Source organism: Ambystoma mexicanum, chromosome 2p (genome assembly GCF_040938575.1).
Source record: "Ambystoma mexicanum isolate Mex_15411 chromosome 2p, UKY_AmexF1_1, whole genome shotgun sequence".
Lineage (NCBI taxonomy): Eukaryota > Metazoa > Chordata > Amphibia > Caudata > Ambystomatidae > Ambystoma > Ambystoma mexicanum.
The window spans coordinates 432,889,058-432,911,423 of NC_090923.1; positions in this window are offsets into that span (position 1 = coordinate 432,889,058).

Here is a 22,366-nt window from a genome sequence, read left to right on the forward strand (position 1 = left end):
TGGGCTGAAGATATATTATGCTCCTGTAACTTGTACAAAATGAAAAATACATTCCCTTTCTCAATCCCCTTACACATGAATCGGTCTCTGCCAAAGGAAGGAATTGCATTGAATTCATTATTTACACTCATATTTATTGTGCCAGCATCTGATCTACGACTATGGCTCCACCCGGCTAATTAATTGCACGATAACACCCTAGCAATAATATTCTATAAGGATATCATGACCCAACATGACTCTGGAACGGCTTAGGCCACTAATTATATTTATAAGAACATTTATCTTTACAAGGAAGTTGCATTTTACAGTTGCCTCGAATGCATTCAGTTTTAAATGCTGTGTTGCAATATAAAGTACAATAGGCTTTAAAGAACAGCATCTCAATTTGTATTGAAGAGGAAACACAGGGCATTGCAATATTAGCACCAGCACTCCTATTTTCAAATCGCATTGCCCAGAGTTCCCTTTTATCTAACAGGACAAACCACATGAATATTTTGTAAGTGAGAAGGATTTAATTTACCTTTTGAATGTAGCATCTGATTTTTGGAGAGCCAGCAGGGGATTCAAACTGCCTGAAATCCTTCCTCAAGCAAACAATCACTTCAGGTGGTTATTTGGAAATCAATCTCCCATGGACTGGTCACTCTTCAATCAATTGATTGGCATCCTTCTCTTTTCTGTTCAATCCTTCATGTTTTATTCTCCCTGCTCTGGATAGTTTCTCATGTCCACCTCCCAATATTCCATAATAATCTCCCTGCCCTATGTTCATGCAAATATATATAGGTTCTGACTCCACATCTGTCTTGTGACAGAGTTCAGGTGTTCAGTCCCATTATCAGCAAGGGTGGGAGGGAAATCACTATTGTGAAAAACCTAATTTGTTTTTATGCTCTAATTTTGGATTAAAATATGCAAAATTAATTTTAGAAAAATAATGTTCAGATTCTGCAAGTCGGTGCATGCATTTAGAGACTTTGAATGATTGCATTAAGATAAAATATGGGTCCTTTATCCATTTTTAACATGTTTAACTGTCAGAATTGTATATTCTATATATGTTTTTATAGAATCTGATCAATATTACTTTGATCTACAAACTGTCAAATTTACATGTCGATCGGAACCCTCATGTAAATGAATCAGGTTATCTAATGTGGAGTTTCTGAAGTTTTTCTACAAGCGGCAGTGATGGAGCCTCACCTCCCTACTCCATTTCCATGATATTAATATGTTTCAGGGCAAAATGTCTTCTGTCAACATATAGAGTTCAGTAAACGTTCCCTTCACCTATGTTTATGGAATTATTTTAAGCATGCCTCGACTTTTGACAAATGATGTTAACCTCTTAGCTGAGGGCTTGAAACCATTAGTATAATGTCTGGCAGGGCTATTCTAGCTATAAACTCCAAAACGTGTTTAGAAAGATCATAAAGGCCATTTGTGTGCGTTCTTCATATGTGTTCCTGGGCTGGGAAAGCCTTTTATCTGTTAGGCGTGAGAAGTGAACCTTTGGAAGGTTTCATTGCCCGATTTTAGCTTTTTTTTATTTATTAGTGCTTTAGCTTACATATAAACCTTTTACCAATTACAAAAATACACATATAAAATCACATTTCCAACAATCAACAAAAACAATTCCACTCCTAATAATACACATTTTAACTAATACATAATCCCCACATTCTAAAACATTTACACCACATCATACAATTAAAATCGATCCCTCCCTTCAAACCTTAGGGTCTTAGTTCCCACCCAACCTAAAATTCGGAAACGGATTCTCAACCTCATTATCTATTCCTTGAAAGATGTCCTCTAAGAAATTTATCAGATCAATGGTAAGGCTGACACTCTCTCCCCCCATAAGCCTAATCCACCATTCATCTAAGGAGGCGTGCTGAGTTTATTTAAACTTTCACCCAGGTATAAGGTTCTCTTCTCAGTAAGGCCCTGAAAAACCAGGGTTAGATGGTACAATGACTCCTCAGATACACTCCCATTGCAGAATCTACAATTTGGGCACAGTCCCCGCCATTGTTGCCTAACCCACAGGATTTCCTTCGTAGGATACAGGTTAAATCTAAATCTCAAAGACTTTGCTCTAATAAAGCTGCACAGGAACAATCTCAGGTATTTCGGGATAGTATTCCAATGCCGAATTTCCACTGTGAAATCTTGGTATATCTTTTACTCCCCCCTTGCATTTATTGTCTTCACTGAATCTTATTTTCTACAAATTTACTTTAATTGACTCCAGGTTAGACAACAATAGGGATTCCGTCATTCCCAGATCCGTCCAAATTTTAGTACATGGAGATTTCCCGACATTCAGAATAGGTTCACTATGTGCATCTAAAGCATCTTTCAGAACTCCAAACCCTCTTACATGGGGCTCAGCTATGCATTTTCGCTATAAAGACAGACTCTTCCACTCCATCATTGCACATAATGGCGTGAGAGCCAGCTCGATCCTAATTGCTGACATTGGTGTACTCATAGGGATGTCCAAAACTCTTTACAAAAACAGACCCTCTAGTATAACCCACCATGAACGATCTGTTGCAAAAAACACCTCTGCACCATAGCTTACTATAGCCACAACTTTGGCCTTATAGAACTTGATCATTGGGATCATTGAAAACCGGCCACATTTCTTTAATAATATCCAAGCTTGCTCAGCTGGATGTTTCACCTTTGACTTTAGTTGTTCTATTCGGGGGTATTCACCAGCATCCCCAGATACACAAAGGTAGATTCTCCGATATTCGTTCTTTATTTAGGACCCAAGAGGGTCTGGGTCCTCTTCTCCCTACCGCATGCTCCAATATTAAGATTTTTGTTTTATGCACATTAACCCTAAGCCTATTCTTCTTTACATATGCCGGTAATTCATTTAATTATCTCTGCAGGCCAATGGGTGTTTGGTCAATTAAGACCAAGTCATCGCATAGAGCAAGTGACCCAAACGACACCCATTAAACTTCGGTGGAAACCATTTTACTTTATCCAAGGATGCCACTAGGTCTGATATGAAAACATTAAAAAGTTCTGGTGCCAGGGGCACCCTTGTTTGAGGCCACAATTAGTTCTTATCGACTCTGAGAGCAACCCCCTAGCATCCAACCTTAATCTCAGGCTCATATCGCAGTATAGGGCCTCTATTGCTTGTAACAGTCCCCTCAGGCGCCCTCTAACCTCCAATTTATCCCACAACAACTGTCTATCGACCGAGTCAAAGGCCTGCTCAAGGTCCACAGTTTCCAGGTATGATTTCTTTGTACTCCTTAGGACTCTCGTCTTTAAAATATTGTTAAAGAAACCATTCAGACGAGTCCCCACCTGCTTCACAAAGCCTGACTGATATAAGTCAAAGCTTACTGTAGTGGAAACCCACTTCCCCAATCTCTTTAGCAGCAGGGATGCATAGGTTTCCCAATCACATCCAGCAGGGCTATAGGCTGATAATTTCCTGGGTTCTCCCGAATTCTCTTTTAAAGGTCGGGACTATAATTGACGTTTTCCAGGACTTCGGGACCCTTCCCAACTTCTCAATCTTCATGAAAAATACCCATAGGAAGTCTGCCCATGCACTAGGCTCTGATTTCAACATGACATTAGTTAATCCGTCTGGCCCTGGTGCTCTAGAATTACTCGCCCTAATGATCAAATCATAGATGTCATCCTTCTCGCAGCCCAAAGTTTGTGATGTCCCTTTAAGTGGTTCCGTTGTCTCACTCCCTTCTACAAAATTGTCAAAGAGAGCAGTATAATGCTTTGCCCATGGTTGTTCAGAGACTGCATTTACTTGGAGAGCTCTATGATCAGACCCCACTGAATTAATTATTTTGCACACCTCTGGTATGTTCTTATTCCGCAACTGTAGCAACAGACTTTCAAAGTCGCATTGAACCATTCTCCATCTTTGCGCTCTGACTCAATTATGATACTTCTGTCAGTATTTAGATCCCTGCTCTGATCGTATTTGTCTTAAGTCAGCTTTAAGAAGCCACTTCTCCCTCGTAATGTCCTAATTATAAACATGTTTCAGGGTGAATAACTTCTTCGTGGAACTACCAGCAACAATGGTAAAGTCCACCAGATGTCTCGGGTAATCAATATCCGAGAGAGAGAGAGAAAGAGAGAGAGAGAGTCAGCCCCTGATAAAACTCTTCCCTGAGCCCACAATATCTAATGTAAGAGTTGTATCTCTCTGATTGACATTTGCAATCTTTTGCATCCCTGTGTAACTTCCAACTTGGGGGTAATGATTTCTTTGGGAGTAGCTAAATAAGTAGACCACCACATGCATAAAACATTTTGATCACTTCTCAATCTCACTATGTTTTCAAACCTTTTAATGTTCTCCAACAACTTCCCACTGACAAACACACAGTCAATTGTGCTTGACTTTCCACCCCCTTTCCAGGTAGGTTAGCCCGGCATATCCCCTTCAACCTGTCCATTTAGTTTATAGAGATTTCTCTTCCACGCCTCTTCTGCCCACAACCATCTCCTCGACCTCTCATCCACATCCCTGGGCTGAGACACCTCTGTCATATTAAACCCACATACAAAATCAGTGACATTGAACTCCCGAAAAACTGTAATATCAGAACACTTATTAAGAGTGTCGGCAAAGGTTTCTATGAATGCCTTGTTTTCCATGTCCCCCAGGTTGCCAATAAACATTACATACAATATGACATACCCTTCCACACTCATAGGGAGCTTCGATCAACACCATCTGTATGTAGGGGGTGGGTGTTCAATCCACAACACCTCCATATTACTGCCGATCTTCACTGCCATCAGAAGCCCCAAAGACGGCCTTCCCATTACTCCCTTCTGGGCTGGGTTAAGTATAACTAAATAGCCCTACATTATCAGAGGGTCACACAACATTTTTCCTGCAGACATATCACAGTAGGGAAACTCATATGGGGTACTGATGATCCAAATAGATGTTTAAAATCTCATGTGTTCCATGCGATTAAGGTGGACTCCCCCTCCCTACATCCTTTTCTTAACCACTAAAGCCTCTGATAACCATGTCCAAGAATTATTCTCAGTTGAATGAGAATTCACTTCAGCTCCACATATCACTTTTCTCTGTATACCTTGTCACCCTCCCACCGTTATATTGAATGGCATTGATGTAACCTCGTTCCCTCTCTGATTACTAGAGGGGCTTGCCTTACCCAACACCACCTCCCTTTCAGTACCGTCTCTTCCCTCATCCACCACCTCAGTCGTGTCCCCTGCAAAGACCTAACTTCTTAGAAACCCCATGTCCCTCAGCCACCTCCTTGTCCATTCTCTTCCTCTGTTTGTCTAAATTTGTCAAGTCAAACCTCAACGAGAATAACCCTTCAGCTTCATCTAACAGCATTCCCTTCATACGACTTGGAGATAGATAGCTGTAAACTTTATCCACACAATTTTCATAGGGGAATTCCACCAGGTCAATATCTCTGGTTTCAATTGACCTAAGCCTGGGTATACATCAAAAGAGCCTCAATACATTGTCCATTCACCCCCCAAACTTGCTCTTTATAAGGTTTGTGTTCAAGTATATTCCGGTGCTCATAGAATGAGCACCGTTTGTCCGTTCCACATCTGTCAACCCTTAAACATGGCTGGGCATCATGTTCTTCATAGACAACTTTTAGGTCCGATTTTTCATTGTAACCATAGTCTTTGTGACAGCGTTGTGCTTTTGCTCCAACGTCATAAAGGACTCAAATTCTTCAAGTGGCAGAGAGGACACTTGTCGCTCTAAGGGGTCTCTCAGTAGGATGGCAGTAGCCTCTTGCTTAGCTGACCTTAGCTGTCTTTGTTCCAGGGTTGAAAAGGTCACATTACCTCCACCAAGGTCCCCAACATTTTCATCAACTGCCCCTGAGAATGCCAATCCCCGATCCTTTGTATCTACCTGGACTCTCTGGAGAATCTTAGGGGGTTGTTTATCTTCAACTCAATCATTCCATGAGTTATGCAAAAAACTCACCAGCAATTTAATGGAAGCCATAGGAGAGTCTTCAGCTTCAAATATTCCGCCCCCATACTCCATGCTTGCCACCTCCCAACCAAGTCCTCCCTTAGAGCCACCCTTGGATATATCATCCCACTGATGTATCTCCCCCCTAACATTTTCTCAGGTGAGCTTGGCAATGAGAGCTTTCTTAGGAATTTTCTCGAGCCATTAGATATGGGTTTCTTTCAAAGGGACTCATTTTATCAATTCTTGGCAATTTGGTACTGATGCCGCCTCAACATTGGCTTTTTCATCTTTTACCTGCAGAAGATTGGGTAATCACTATATAGAGTCATCCCTCGCCCCCTCATAACTATTTGTTACCTCCCCTTGCACGACAGCACCACCAGAGGTTACAATTCCAGCTGTTTCAAAAATAGTCTGATCACAGTTCGAATTTGTCACAATCCACCACAGCTGCATCTTTGATAACATTTTGATTGTTTCGGCAGGATAATTCTGCCACTCCAACGGCCCCCACATCGCCAATTATATGGGTCGCCGCCAAGACTTCACCCAACCCTACTCCCCTCTTGCTGGGCAACACTTCTCACTTCTTCAACCTCCTCTTGTTGGGGTTTCCTTTTAAGGTGATCCTGAATGAGAGATTCCAAAGTGTTCTTCAATGACTTGGAATTGGCTTCCATACTCCTCTTATGAGTGCCTTGTGCCGCAGTCACAAACCCTTCTACAAAAATCAACTTGGAGTGCATCATAGCCAGCATAGTTAAATGGTATTTTAAATTATCATGGAATGCCTCATTTAACTTCAGGAACGGTGCTAATGTGATGTTTAAGGCTAACAGTGTACCCAAGTCGATTCCACCTCCACCCTCTTCACCCCTTTGTTTAACGCAGGGTTTATTTATGTTCAGCCCCCTTTTCTTCCTTGTACGCCCAGTTAACAGTGATGTATTGTATGCTTCTGAAGAGGAAGAGCTTTCAGAGGAGGTTAAAGACGTCCGCTGCAGCCACAAACAGGCTCATTCCTTGGGGCTCTGGCCATCATTGGCAGGGACCAAACTCACCATCCTGAGCACTTCCAAGCGAGTAGAAGCCTGAGAAGCTCCAGCAGACTACCGTTCAAAATTAAGTGTCCCACAGTAGTAGGCTCCACAAGTTCGCCCCAAGGCTCTGTTAGATTTCCCACTGAGCTGTCAGATACCCTCCCTGTGGGTTGGTTCTCACTGTTCCCACTTCCCTTACAGTTTCTGACTCAAATTCGCCTGACATTGGTCGGCTAGGCATCCATGTCTGTGCGCTCTGGTCACTTATTTTGAGGACATCTGCCATGCCCTTTCCGCCTTAGAACCCCATCTCTTTCCCAAAGACAGATGGGTGGATCTTTGTCAGGAGTAACGTTCCACCTTTGTCCCCAGCAGTATGACCCATTTCCTGTTGAAATGTACAGGACGCTCCAGGCCTCTGGTCGTCCTCAACAATTAGAATATTATTGAAATCGAAATTCGGAGGTAGCGGGAGAGCTTTATTTTTGGCTTGTATTTTTTCACTCCCCCACCTCTGAGCGGACACTGCTGCACATCAAGTTCCACCATAGCAGCTGACTGCAGGAGACCATGATCTGCTATCTCATAACAGTCCGTCGCCTCCATACTTCCTTGTTTTTTTTACAGAAAACACGTTTTTTCTGCGCAGGTCAATATCTCCCTCCGAGAAGGCAGGCCACTTTCTCCTTAATTGTGTTTGTCTTTTGGGGGGCGCTAGGGAGCCCGCAGCCAAGATGGTCGCATCTCTGTGAGCTCGTCATCAGACCAGGGAAGAGGGGAGGCCAAAAGCTACCCTTTCAGGTCCACATCAGTCCAGAAGGCGTGGGTGCCCCACATATGTGGTCACTGTGTAGCAGTCCAATTTTGAAGCCAAACAGGACACTGGAAGTGCTGATTTGAGAAGTCAGTGCTGCACATACAAGAGGCCCGGGAGCACGGCCAGATGCCAAACCCGTATAGCTGCTAGGAGCGGCCGGGCCCCACGCAACGAAATTGCTGTGGCGAGGTGCTACCACCCAAATCCAATCCCCAAAGACGAGACACCCACCAGCCCAGTGAAACAGAGGCAGTACATGGGCTCCCTGTGTGAGGCACCAGCCCCGACAACAGGTCCGGTCTGTCAGAGGGGAAGCACGACAGAAGGGAAAGCGACGTTGGTGAGGATACCTGTCTCAGGAGGAACAATGGTGCGACAGACCTGGTGGCCATCACAGCGGTGAGTGCACCGCTACCCCTGGGGCACGGGATCCAAAACGCTGAGCACGTGGTGGTGGGTGCTGTCCCCGCGACACAGAGCCTGTGAGGGAGGAGCGGCAAGACCAAGAGGCCCTGTCCGACATCCCCCTGCAGAGCGGACTTGTGTAGGCGACATCCCCAGCCCCCGCCTGACTGACGGAGCCAGGTCACGCTCCCTGGCGGCCATCCGAAGCATAACAGTGCTCCGGCAGGCAGCTGTAGTGAGAGCCCCGCGACAGAATCCAGGGGTTCATCTGATCTCTCGCCAGGTGGTGGCGTCTTGCACAAGGTATACTTCAGGGGCCCCAGGGCTGACTGTGAGTAACGGGACATAAACAACTGCCGGCCCAAGACCACAGTGCAATGTTTGGAAGGGAGTTTGAACCTGAAGCCCAGCACAGGAGGGAACTGAGGCAAACATGGTGCTTCCATTGGCGCAGCGCCGGGGAGCACTATCAGCTGGCCCTCTTAGGATTTTGGCCCCCAGTCTAGAGACCACACACACCGCTTGTGATCTGGGGTGCACCTGACAGATACTACCCTAAGTCGTCCCAGCAACACGGAGAGCTAAGTGTGAAAGCCAGCAGCAAGGACTGACACACTAAGGGCAAACCCGTGGCAAATAGCTGCACCAATCGGGGGCTGCGTCCCTCGGGGGCATGTGATGGTACCCTGTGCTGCACCCCAACCACAGTGGTGGTGTCGTGTCGGTGCCTTTACCATACCATAGCAAGAGAAAGTGAGCTGTGCTCTACACCGCAGAGAAAACATCCGAGAGAGGGCCTGGGGCCGCCCTTGCGGAGTTCAACAGGGATCTGATCCAGATGTGGAAGCTGCCCTGTGTTCTCCTCTTGCTACACGGAACCTGAACCAGAGGGCAATAGCAGCAAACCTTACCAAGACCTGTATGGCGAAGGGAAACAAGCGGCTGACCCGCTTGCCATTCACCCACAAAGAAGGATTACACAAGGAGAGCAACAAGCTGATGGCATCCCCAGAGGCCCCAGAAATGCCATCCACAGGGACCCAGACAGTGGTGACTGCAGGGTCGAGTGAGAGCACTCCAACGTCAGAGCTGGGTCTGGTGCTGGCGGAGATGGGGTCGGGGTTCGCCTCCATTAACACAAAACTGGACGGGATGGAATATAAAGTCAACAGAATGCAAGAACGCATAGGCAAGGAGAGTGGCAGACCCTCTGAGGTCGAACTCCGCGTGAGCGTGCTTGAGGACACCAGCAATGAAGCAATCCGGGAGCTGCCGAGGGAGGTGAAGACCATCAGAGACAAAAATGTGGACTTGGACGCGTGGTCAAGAAGAAATAACATTCGTGTAGTGGGGGTCTGGAATCAATCTTGCAACAGAACATGGAGGTCTTTATGGAGAACTTCATCAAGGATGTGCTGCAGGGGCCTCCACTGTCCTCCCAATTCCTGGTGGAGAGGGCGCACTCGGTGTCGCAGATCACTCCAAGACCGGGCCAGAACCCCCACCTGATAATTGCACAAGTTTTGAATTATCAGGACTGCAATACCATACTCCGCAGAGCGAGGGAACTTGGAGACCTCACCTATGAGAACACCAGAGTATCCTTTTACCGAGACTTCACCCCGGCAGTCCAGAAAGCCTGCATCTGTTTTCTTGCAGCTAAAAGGGTGCTCCGTGACTGAGGGATTCAGTACTCAATGCAGCACCCCTCCAAACTACGTGTCCAGCACAGCGGCCAAACCCATTTCTTTACTGACCCCGGGTCAATACATGAATTCCTTGAAACCCTGCCGAAATGAACAGCCGGGCTTTAAAATGTATAATCTGCTGAAAGGGCGATGAAGGGGTGAAGCTCCCGAGCCCTCTCAAGCCTGAGTCAGTATGGTCTGTGGTTTAATAGATGCTGTCTATAGGATCTCTCTGATGGGTACTGAATATGCTTGCTGAAAATGTAATGAATAAGTCCAAGTGCTTGGAAAGGAAATGTTTTACTTTTTTTGTGGTCCTCCCTTTGAGGTCTGAAGTAGAGGTGGTTGCTTGGGTGGCAGTGCCTGTCGCCCCCAGGCTCTGGCCCATGGTAAAATGCTTGCTGAAGGAAGTTATATGGGGGGGTTCTATTCACTGCAGGTTGGGGGTGAGCAGTGGGGGGAGTCTGGGATGTGACTAGTTGGGATGGAGGTAGGGGTAGGGAGACGGGGGGTTGTGGGGGATGTTTGTCTAAGTTTCTTCAAAAAGATTCACGTCTCTGAGGATTGGCCAACAGCCGGTTCTTCAGCGGGTGGAGGGGGCGGGTTGGAATTGCCTTTATTTCCGGTCGAGTGGCACAGCGAGTAGAGCGCTTGCTTTGACATCTGTATAGAGCCTGCTAACGCAGGTTCGAATCCCGGCAGGGCCAAACTCAGCCTTTCATCCTTCCGAGGTCGATAAATGAGCACCACATAGCGTGGGTAATAATAAGCATTGCTCAGATACCTGAGGGTTCGTAGCGCTATATAAATGCTGAATTATTATTATTATTTATAGCCCTCACCCCAGCTATGGTGAGAAGAGTGATTAGCTGGAATGTGCGGGGGCTTAATAAACCATGCAAGGCCCATAAAGTGGTGCAATACTGTGAGCGACAGAGTGCCAAAATAATTACGCTGCAACAGACACCTCTGTTTGTGTTTGTGTTTATTCATTTATATTGCGCACCAGACACGAAGGTATAAGGGCGCAGGAGCAGCAAGGTTATTCTCAGCTTGGTTACAGTGCTGCACAATAATTACAGTGAGTACATAGGTTATAGCAGTTGTGACAGATGCAGTAATAAACAGTTTACAAATATACATATTTACAAGTATACATAGGGTAGACAAGGTGAGTTATTGGTCATTGTCTTTTATCCACTTAATGTAATTGCACCTAAAGTGAGGGTAAGTTTGAGGTGTCCTTAAGGAAAGTGGCAGAGAGTTCCAGTGTTGGGCTGCTTTCACCTGGAAGCTGTTGCCACCCGTTTTGGTTCGTTTGAACCTGGGAACTAAGAGCAAGTTGACATTGGTGACATCTTTTGAGATTGAGATTGTTTGGTAAGGGGAACCAGAGGGTCGCTAGAAGCTGGGGAGATGGCAAATATTACACCTCTACATACTAACATTCTGTGGGTGGGGTATCGTTTGGACCCAAGGAGAGATAAATCGGCTGGGGAGGAGAGACGACGCTCTAGGGCCATGGAAGCGGTCCTGGGCGGCATGAGTGAACTAGAGCTGGAGGATGTGTGGAGGCTGCTAAGGCCGGAAGGGAAGAAGTTTTCGCACCACTCGACGACCCACAACACATTGCCCCAGTTAGATTATGTACTTGACTGCCCTTAACTTATGCACCGGACTGACCACTGTGTTCTGCTCCAGAGAACACTCTCTGACCGTTCCCCAGTTCTGTGGACCCTGCACCTGGATCAAGTAGTGTCTAGCCCCCACTGGAGGTTCAGACCTGCAGCAATGTCAGATGTAGTATTTAGGAGCGAAGTCCATAGCATGCTCAAGAACTACTTCTGCGAAAACATGGACACAGTATCAAAGATGAGCTCTACATTGGAGGCGTTCAAGGTGGTGCTCCGTGGGGGGTGTCTGTCCCTAGAACTGGGGGTATTAAAACAGATACAGAGGCAGTTGAACAAAACTGAGCTAGAAATTGAGATGGGAGGGGGAGGTAGACAAGGATGGTACACCGGAATCATTGGCTAAACTAAGGGTAGAACTGGCCTGCTTCAACAACCTAGCCGAGCGGGAGGTCATATCTGGCCAGACCAGCTAGGGCCCTTAGATATGGCGAGGAGGGCAGACCGGGCAGACTTCTTGTAGCAAGCGTAAGGCACGAAAGAGGCTGTAGGGAAATAACTGCGGTGAAAACAGCAGAGGGGAGGTGGTTGTGAAGTCGAGTGTGATTGATGATGCCTTTTACCATCATTCTGAGTCCCTATATGCTTCACAAGGAACTTTGCTGAAAGCAGAGCTCGAACACTATATTAAAGAGGCAACCCTCCCAAAACTTAGCTCGGAGGCGGCAGAGGTGCTAGCAAAACCTGTTACAATCGAGGAGATTCATAGTGCAATCTGCACTCTGCCCTCAGCCAAAGCGGGTACGGACGGGATTACCGCCGAGCTTTACAAGGAGTGGGGCCCTGAGGTAGCCCAGCATATGCTGGCAGTGTGGTAGGAAGGGCTGATGGTAGGGCAACTCCAACCCACGATGTGTGAGGCAGTGATAACACTGATACTCAAACTGGGTAAAGACCCCCCTCGATTGCTCCTTGTACCACCCAATATCTTTGCTGAACCTCAATACGAAAATATTTGCCAAGGTGCTGGTGGACCGGCTGCTCCCGCATGTCTAACATATTATCCACTGGGACCAATCCGGGTTCATTCCAGGGAGGTCGACTTATTTGAATCTATGGCGACTGTTCGCAATATTAGCTCAAATCGAACCCAAAATACAAGCGGTGGCGCCACTGCTCGACATGGAAAAAGTATTTGACTCTGTGGAATGGAGCTACTTATTTGAAGTGCTGTATCAGTTGGGGGTTCCAGAATACTATCTTTCAGCAGTGCGGTTTTTGTATGCTGATTCAAGTGCCCTGATCAGTATTGGCGGCACACCCTCATGTCTTTTCAAACTGGGGCGAGGGACCAGACAAGGCGGCCCGCTCTCGCTGTTGCTCTTTGCTATGGCAATAGAGGTGTTGGCAACTCGACTTTGCAGATTTCACAAACACAGGGGCCTGGCGATGAGGGGGATAGTTAGCTGATATTGTTGTATGCGGATGACACCAATCGTATATATCAAAGGCCCTGCAAGCAACTTAGCCCTGCTGACTCAGGTTCAACAGGGCCAAATCCACTCTATTCCCCATAAATGAGGATACAATGCGGCCCCTAAACACTGAAGGATACAACTGGGTACAGCTTGCAGTTATATACCTGGGGTTGCAGGTGAGTAGAGACGCCCAAACACTGTTAGATGACAACCATATTAAATACCTTCACACCCTGAAGGCAAGTGTTTAAAGGTGGTGCAGGCTTCCCCTCACGCTACTGGGTAGGATTGTGGTTGCCAAAATTATAGTGGTCCCCAATCTCCTTTACATGTTCCAGAATATCCGAGTATGGCCTGGGACGGGCTAATTCAGGGGTGTACAATCCCTACTGGTCAGTCTAGCCTGGCAAACAAAGATCCCCTGTATTAGCTTGGAAACACTGACCCTGCCATGGGGGGTCGGTGCGCCGGACGTGGAACTGCACTTCCTGGCATCGCAGCAGTTCATCGCAAAGTTATGGATGCCGGGTGTCCGGAGGCCTCCTCATGTGCACATAGAACAACACTCAGTGTATCCGTCCTATCTCTAGGGAATGCTGATCTCTGGCAAGCTATCTGACAAATGCAAGTTCAATCCAGTAGCATGTACAACACGCTTGGAAGAGAGCCCTGAAGAGGATTGGGGTGGACTGCCCATTTGATCCGGGCATCTCACTCTGGAATATAGCAGCCTTAGAACCAACTTGTGACTAGGAGGGGGCGGACCTTAATCGTATGGAGGATATGCACCCGGATGGAACATTTGTCACTCAAGAGCTATTTTCAGAAAAGATGGGTGGGGGGTTTCAGCACAAACTACAATATCTCAGAATGAGGGGGGCATACCGAAAGTAGTCCCCAGGGTTCCCGGAAATCCTGCATACCACCCCACTGCTGAAATACATCCAATGCTCCCCAGGGAGAAGAGGGTTGGTATCTGTGCTCAATAAGATAATACAGAATGATTCCCCTCAGGAAAACCAGAAGTGTAAAAGGAATTGGTAGGAAGTCTCAGGGACGCCTCTCTCAGACAAACAGTAGGTGGTGGTTTGCGGCAGTACACACAGTGGAGTATTCAATTCTCAGCTACAATTAATCCAGCTCAAGACGTTGCAGAGGGTGTACCTCTCCCTGGCCCGCATACGCCAATATGACAATACTAGAGCTGCTAGCTGCCCGAGATGCAATGCTGAACCGGCCAATCTATTACTTGTGATGTGGGCCTGTATTAGACTATGCTCATTCTGGGAGGGAGACCCAAGCTACTCCTCACTGATGAGCCCCAACAAGGGCGAAACATGTTTAGGGATGCTTGTGGTCTCGTGCAGAAGGGATGTGGCCTAGCAGTTCGGGCTGGACTGCCCCTTTTGGGGTGGGGCCAAGCCTGATTTGCATATGGTCTTTCCCCTTCTGTAATGGCTTGGGAGGCAAAGAACAGTGGTCTGGAGGGTTGTCCAGAGCAATGCCATTGGTTAAGATTAATTCTAAACCTTCCAGCCATCACCTCATTGTTTTTGCTTTGTGATGTTGGGGCAAACAGTACCTTGTGAACTGTGTTGTATATTTGGGTGGCTCCCTGGGTTGCCCAAAAAATATCGAAGTTTACTCTCGACTTGCATGATCGCCTCTAGACGATGTGTCTTGATGAAATGTACGAGTGTATCCCCCCGAGGGTTGAAAGTATGGCTGAAAGACTTGATCTGGTTAAGCGATACAGACAAAGAATATGCAAATCTGATCCCCCAGCTCGAGTGGGGGGAGGGAGGACATCTGCATGTAGTTTCTCCTAAATGGGAAAGTAGAAGGTACTTTTTTTTTCTTCAATGTTTCTATTTTTCCCCATTGATTGGTGGCTGTCCCCACAAAGTTAAGTCGCCCGACTGTATGCACTGCTAATTGATGTTAAGGTGTTAAGATGCACTTACCGGGTAATCACTGTTGCATAGCACTGTGACCATGTTTGGCTGATGTTGATGAGACGCGAATCACTCAATAAAGAAAGTTAAACCAAAAAAAAATCTGTCTGCATTTGAGAAGTGAGCAGCGGCTGCTCACTTATACTCCTGGCGACCTTTAGGGACTCTTCCGTCCTATCCCTTTCTTCCCTCACCTTTAGCTTTTCTAGTCCTGATTTAGAAACGTGCAAGTATTCATATCCACCCACAACTAGTTTCAAATCCAGCCTCTCTACCCCAAAGGGGTGCAACATGTCTTCATGGGAGGTCGTAACAAGAGTTTTTTCCAAGCAGCCTCATACTCCCTCATTTCTCTTTCCGTCAACCACCCCTTGTTTGGGACTAAGCTGCGCTACCGTTAGACCTTCCGCATACGACTGCTGACAAACAGGCTGACATACAGGCAATGTTTCCAATGATTCCAAGTCCCTTACCTCCACGCTCTTTTCCTCGCAGGATCTTAACGCTGCCAGTCTCTTAGATAATGACGATTCAGTTAACAATTAGAGCTTGCCCCTCGTACGAGGGATGAAGCCCGTCCCCATGCTGTTTGCACTGCTAACATGGGTGCGCACCAGGCTTTTTCCTCGTTCCTTCACCCTTCACCTGGCCCACCAGGACCACAGCAGACCACACTCAATGCACACTCTGCCCACTTGCCCCATTTTTACAATTCTCAGCACCCCTTCCAAAAGCAGAAATTAAACTTTAAATTAGATTTCTGTTATTTCAGATCCTTTTGGCTAAAATAGAACGTATGCAATTCTTCCCCCTTGAAGATATATATATAGTGATGTTTCACATAATGCTACAAGAGGCCTTATCTTTTTTACATTTACGTTTTGCACTCAAATATGCATAGTAAAAATAGTCCTTCAATACAAATCCCAAATCATTGCAGATACCTTTTCATCTATGCATCTATAGGGCATGTGAATAATTCCAGTCTTTTTCAAAGTGCAGAGTTTCTAGGATGAGTGTTCTGGAGAGTAAGGTTGGGATATTATGTTAAGGACATATTCCAGAGGCTTAGGCCAGGACATAACCTTCAGATATTTACAATACAAATTATGTGGTATGCTGTATTCCTGGGAAATTAAATGCTCTTATTTTGCATGTGCAAAGTTCTTGGCCTTGTGTTAGTGTTGTTACACAAGGAAGGTTCCTGTTTAAATACACTTCATTCTTGAAATTTCATCATAATCAATAATTTAATAACTCAATAAATATTTCTGTACTGTGATGTATTGAATTCCAAATAAATACAGTTCTCCACATTTTCTTCAGCTTTGGAAAACTATACAAAACCTAGGAAATATTATTGCACCTATTTTGACCTCGCATTTTTCCAGGATCATCCTTTTGTCATAACATTGAGTAAGAGGTATAGATATTCAACAAATGACATAGGGCCTCATTAAGAGTTTCCAGTATTCCGGTGGTAAATCCAGTTAAATACTACCAAATGGAATTGCTGTTACCGCCACTTGGTCACACGGATTTACTGCAGAATTGCAAGTGGTGGTACGGCGATGTTAGTCCCCATTTTGGGGTCCATCAGACCCCATGGGCATTTCAGCTGAATTCCCACCAGCAGTAATTCATCCAATTTGTGGCGGTAACGTGGCAGATATAACTCCAGCATTTTTCTAGAGGTGATTTCTCCACTTAACTGACAAACTTGTAGTATGGCAATGTGGTCATCGCTGGTAATGTGACGGTAACCAAATTACTGCCACATTACTGATGTTTTGATCACAGTGCTATACTCTTAATGACGCCATATAATCAGGTAATGCTGCCTCTCTTGCTCGCTCAGGAAGGTATTTTTTATTCTCTTTGTTTTAGGCCATGATTATGCTCCAAAGTCTGGATCTACTGAAATGTTATGAAGAGAATTTAAGTGGTAATGTCCTTTCCACACTGTGCTCCGCACCTCCCTTTCCATCTCCTTGTTTGTAGATGAGCAGACAGCGCCCTGTGAGCCCCACTCCTTACTGGGCTTTAGCTTTTTTTCCCTATCTTACTGGGTATTGGGACATTTTCTATAGGCCTTTGTTGCTCTGGACAGCCTAGCCATGCGCCCCATTTTCTCAGCGCCAGGACCTCGCCATGGTGGAAGTGGGAGAAGTATAAATTACAATTTACTTAATTACTTAATAAGGAGAGACAACTTCTTTTCATTACCTTCCAGCCTTGATATTAGGGAAACATAAGGCTATATTTGTTCCCACAGGTTCGATGGAATAGAGATTATTACTCTATCATGGCTCTTTTATCACCATATAGAATTAATCATGTCAAAGATACTTCTTGTCATCAGTGGCATAGTAACGTATATACAATTTGATTAGAAGTAGTTGGATGTCTAGAATGAATGTATTGTAATTTATTGGCTTGTAAGAATTAAGCCATTTTTTACAGAGGGAATACATTTTTAGTGGCTACTTTGCCTGCCCTTTCTGCCTCTTCGACTTTATATAGCATCAACTTTGGCTAGTGCCACCTAGGAGCCAAATTATATAATACATTTACAAAACGCTGTTTTGTGCTTACTGCACAAAAACCCAGAATCGCGTAAAAGTTGAAAAGGTCGCTTTAATGTGACAGGCCAAAGCTCACAAATAAACGCTAACCAGGATCCTGGCCTTACAGACTAAATTAACCACTTTAACGTTTCGCTCGCCAAACATTAAATAAATATTTAAGTCTTAAAGCCCCCAACAATTGAATGAATAACCCCAATTTCCTCCCTACGTATCTCCAGGTCCTTACCATCCCCTAACCATCTTCTCCAGCCTTCTCCAGCCTTCGTCCCTGCTTTCTGCCACCCTCTCCCCGGGGCCATGCCCCTCCATCTTCCAGACCTGCTCCCCTCTCTGCATCCCCAGGGTAGCTTGTTCGTGCAAACAGCACCACCCCCATCCTTACCCGCACTATCCCCCCATTGCTTGCCTCCCCCCTCATCCAAAGGGGCCATGCCCCCTGCCAGCTACTTCTTGCACCCCCCCAACTCCTCTCAACACCAATCTCCTCCTACCTCAGACCCGCAGAGGCCGACCTGGCACATCAGCAACAAACCTCTTAACATTCCTCCAAACTAACGCCCCGTCACGCCAAGGCTACCAACAACCCCCTTTACCTTATGCCCTAAACACACATTAACGACCTGAAAAATCCAAAAACGGGGGGAAAATTAATAAACCTTCTTCCCACTCACAAATCAACCACCCTTACCTCACCCCAATGGACCTCCAACAATAAATGGGGGGTGTGGAGACAAAAAACCGCCCTCAATGGTCGCCTCCTCTCGAACCTTCCCTGCCCCTTAAATACCCCCCACAGTGACACGCTATGCGCAGGCCAGCTCGCTGACCTGTGCAGCACTCAAAACCACCCCGGGGGGAAACGCTGCGCGTTCCCCCCGGGGCCTCCCTTTCGGCTTACTGCACAAAAACCCAGACTCGCTTAAAAGTGGAAAAGGTTGCTTTAATGTGACAGGCCAAAGCTCACAAATAAACGCTAACCTGGCCCCTGGCCTTACAGACTAAATTAACCGCTTTAACATTTCGCCAAACATTAAATAAATAATTAAGTCTTAAAGCCCCCAAAAATTGAATGAATAACCCCAATTTCCTCCCCACCTATCTCCAGGTCCCTACCATCCCCTAACCATCTTCTCCAGCCTTTGTCCCCGCTTTCTGCTACCCTCTCGCTGGGGCCATGCCCCTCCATCTTCCAAACCTGCTCCTCTCTCTGCATTCTCAGGGTAGCCCATTCGTGCAAACAGCACCACACCCATCCTTACCCGCACTATCCCCCCCATTGCTTGCCTCCCCCCTCATCCAAAGGGGCCACCCCCCCGACACCAGAAAAAACCCTCCCCCGAGGTGTTCTTTTCTGCCCCACAACTGAGGTGCTCAAACACTTCCAACTCTTCACCATATCCTCCACCAACAACCGTAAATCCAGCAGATAATAGCTATTACCGTAAAGCGACAAATGAACTCCATCTTCCCTAAAAACTTCAAAGTTCTCATAGGCCACAAAACCTTATCATCTCCCTATTTATCTTTTTCCTTGTGCGCTCTACCGCACCTTCACTCACTGCACCCCTCCCCACTCTCCTCAGTAACAACTTCGACCATACCAAACTTACCTTAGGCCAAATTTCCCTAAGCCATGCCAGGTCCCTCTTCATCTTCTTCAACAAAGCTACTCCCGTATCCCACACCAGATCATTCTCCCCAGCATGTATTATTAACCCGTCCGGGGCCCCAAAACGCTCTTTCATCCCCGCTAGCATGGGCAGCAGTTGATCCCAGCGCAGCTGCCCAAGCCCCGACCACCTCACAATCCCCATTTCATAGCTGCAGCCCAATTGCATGCTGAAAACCCTCTTTTCTGCCTCTTTGCCCGCCCACTTCACAATCGAGTGCCCGACAGTCCAAATCTGCCGAATCTGACCCGGCTTCCTCGCCGTCTCTGCAAAAGAAATCACAGTGTCACTTATGTACCTCCACCCCCCAAAAAGAGCCCCCCCACACCACGACCCCGCTGCCCCTTCTTAACCACTCTTTTCCCAGCTCCCTTATATAACCCTTATACTTCCTAGACCTTCACCTACCCAAACTATTGACCTTATCCTCCGACAGCCCCAAACTGTTACCCTCAGATGCCCCACCCATCCTAAATGAATGCGTACCAAAATCCTCAGGCTTTTCCCCCACCACCCGTAATGCTTTCCTCAGAACCCCCAGCACCTGCACTGCTGACACCTCTGACCCCTCAGCATGTCTAAAAACCAACCCCAACCTTCCCTTTGATAACTCCTTCCACGCCAAACCCGCCCTCACCGGGCACAGCTCATTACTTCCCCACCCCAGCGACACCCAGCAGCCCTTCCCCTTCTGATCAGTTTTTGACCTCCCAATCCCACCCCCAAATCTGAAAAATTGACATTCTCCCACTGCAACCCACCCGCACCCCTTTTCGCTCCCACAAGCTCTGACACCCTGAATGCCCCAAAAAACAACCATGTAAAGCAAGCCCGAAACATAACCCCCTCCCAACCCGACCAGCAAACTACTTCCAAGGCCCTGCATTATCTGACCAACAGGGTTGCTGATATCGGCCTTCTGCTATCCTTCACCCCACCTTTTTCCCTCGCCCAACCCTCTAACACCCTGCTCGCCAACTCCCCGCCATTAGGTGCAAACCGCCAAAACCCTTTGCCGTAGAAGGCTATTCCCGCAAATTTCCCCGCTATGGTGGCCTTCGACCAACCGTTATCCATACACCACAAAAGAAAATTAACCACATCATCCCTCCTGCGCTCCTCAGCATCCTCCCAGCCCTTCCAGCTACGAGCCCCTCTCTTAGAAATTCTCCCCACGCCCTCCTGTACGCTGCCCTAGACGACAGTTCCAAAGAGCCCTCCACCAGCGACAGAGCTCTCAGTTTCCTAGCTTCCACAGCTCCTCCGTGATCCGCTGCCCGATCTGGTCTGCTCCAGGTGCCAATCCACGGAATCTCTGCCATTGAAAACGAGATAATGCATCAGCGATGCCATTACCTTTACCCGGTACGTGTGTAGCCCTGAACAGCACATTCCATTCAAGGCATCGCACACAAACTCCCTGAATAACCTCACCACCCTCTGGTCCGTTGCTGACTGCCTGTTGATGACATTGACCACGCTCTCGTTGTCCACATTGAAATTCACTGTCTTATTTGACAACTCCCTGCCCCACAAATCCAATGCCACCAACAATGGAAAGAACGCAATACTCCTCCCCTCTTCCAACCACCTCGACGGCCACCTCTCAGCACCCCATCTACCTTGCGAGAAAACTCCGAAACCCCCTGCACCTGCTGCATCTGAAAATATCTGCACCTCCCAGACTAATGGGTCCCCTTGTAGCCAGATGGACACCCATTAAACCCTTCCAAGAAACGCAGCCAGATCCTGCAATCCTCCCGCACCGCCCCTGAAACCCTCACCCGATGATGTGGGCATTTAGCTCCCGCCATGGCCTTCAACATGTTCCTACAAAAGGTACGCCCCGGGTCCACCACCTTACATGTGAAATTCAAATGCCCTACCAACTGTTGCATCTCAAGCAAAGTCACCTTCCGCGCCCCCACCACCTTCTCCAGCAAACCCACCAAACGACACACCTTGTTGTGCGGCATGCGTGATGTCATTGTCCTGGAATCCAGCTCAATCCCCAAAAACATCAAAACCACCGCTGGCCCTTCCGTCTTATCCTCGGCAAAAGGCACCCCCAGCTCCTGCATCAATGCCTGAAAAGTCTGAAGCATGCTCCTGCACTCAGATTCGTCATCCGCTCCGCCGATAAACAAAACATCATCCAGGTAGTGTAAAACCCCCTCTGTATCTAAACTATACGTAAAAACCCACTGCAAGAATGAACTAAAACGTTCAAACAAAGCGCAAGAAACCACGCATTCCATCGGTAGAGCCTTGTCTACATAGATGCCATCCTCAAATTGCATACCCAGCAACCAAAAATCTTCTGGGTGCACCGGCAGCAACCTGAACGCTGCCTTGATATCACACTTGGCCAAAAATGCACCGCGACCCACCTTCCTTATCAATTCCACTGCCTGGTCCACGCTCGCATATGACACCCCGCAATCTTCCGGGGCGATGAAATCATTGACTGACAAACCCTCCGGCCATGATAGGTGATGTATCAGTCTGAATTCTCCCGGCACCTTTTTGGGCACCACCCCCAACGGGCATATAACCAAATCGCCCGTTAAATCCAAAAATGGACCAACCACCCGCCCGGCTGCCACTTCCTTGCGCAACTTCTCCTTAACCACATTCCCTTTTTCCTTGGCTGATTTCAGATTTTCTGCCCATCTGCGCACCCTCGGACCTTGGTAGCCCAATCTGAAACCCTCCCTAAAACCATCCCCCAAGATCTTCGCCCCTTCCCTGTCTGGATGAAAAACTGAGCCACCTCTCCAGAACCTCTATCTTAACTGTAGTAGAAGCCTTTCCCCACAATCCCTCGTCCCGCTCCCTGCCCCCGCCCGCGGTCTCCTTGCTGGAAGCACTGTGTAACCGGGTGCCACCCTGCACATCTAGTGCACTCATGCTGGAACCTACACACCGTCTGCGTGCAGCCATCCTTGTTGAAACCCCAACACACTGCTGACTGCTGACCCCTGCCTCCTCACCCCGCCCCTTCAGGAGCGGGGCGACTAAGAAAGGGCTGGTAAGGCACGGGTAAGCCACTTGCAGTGTGCACCGTCGGCGCAGGCCTTGTCG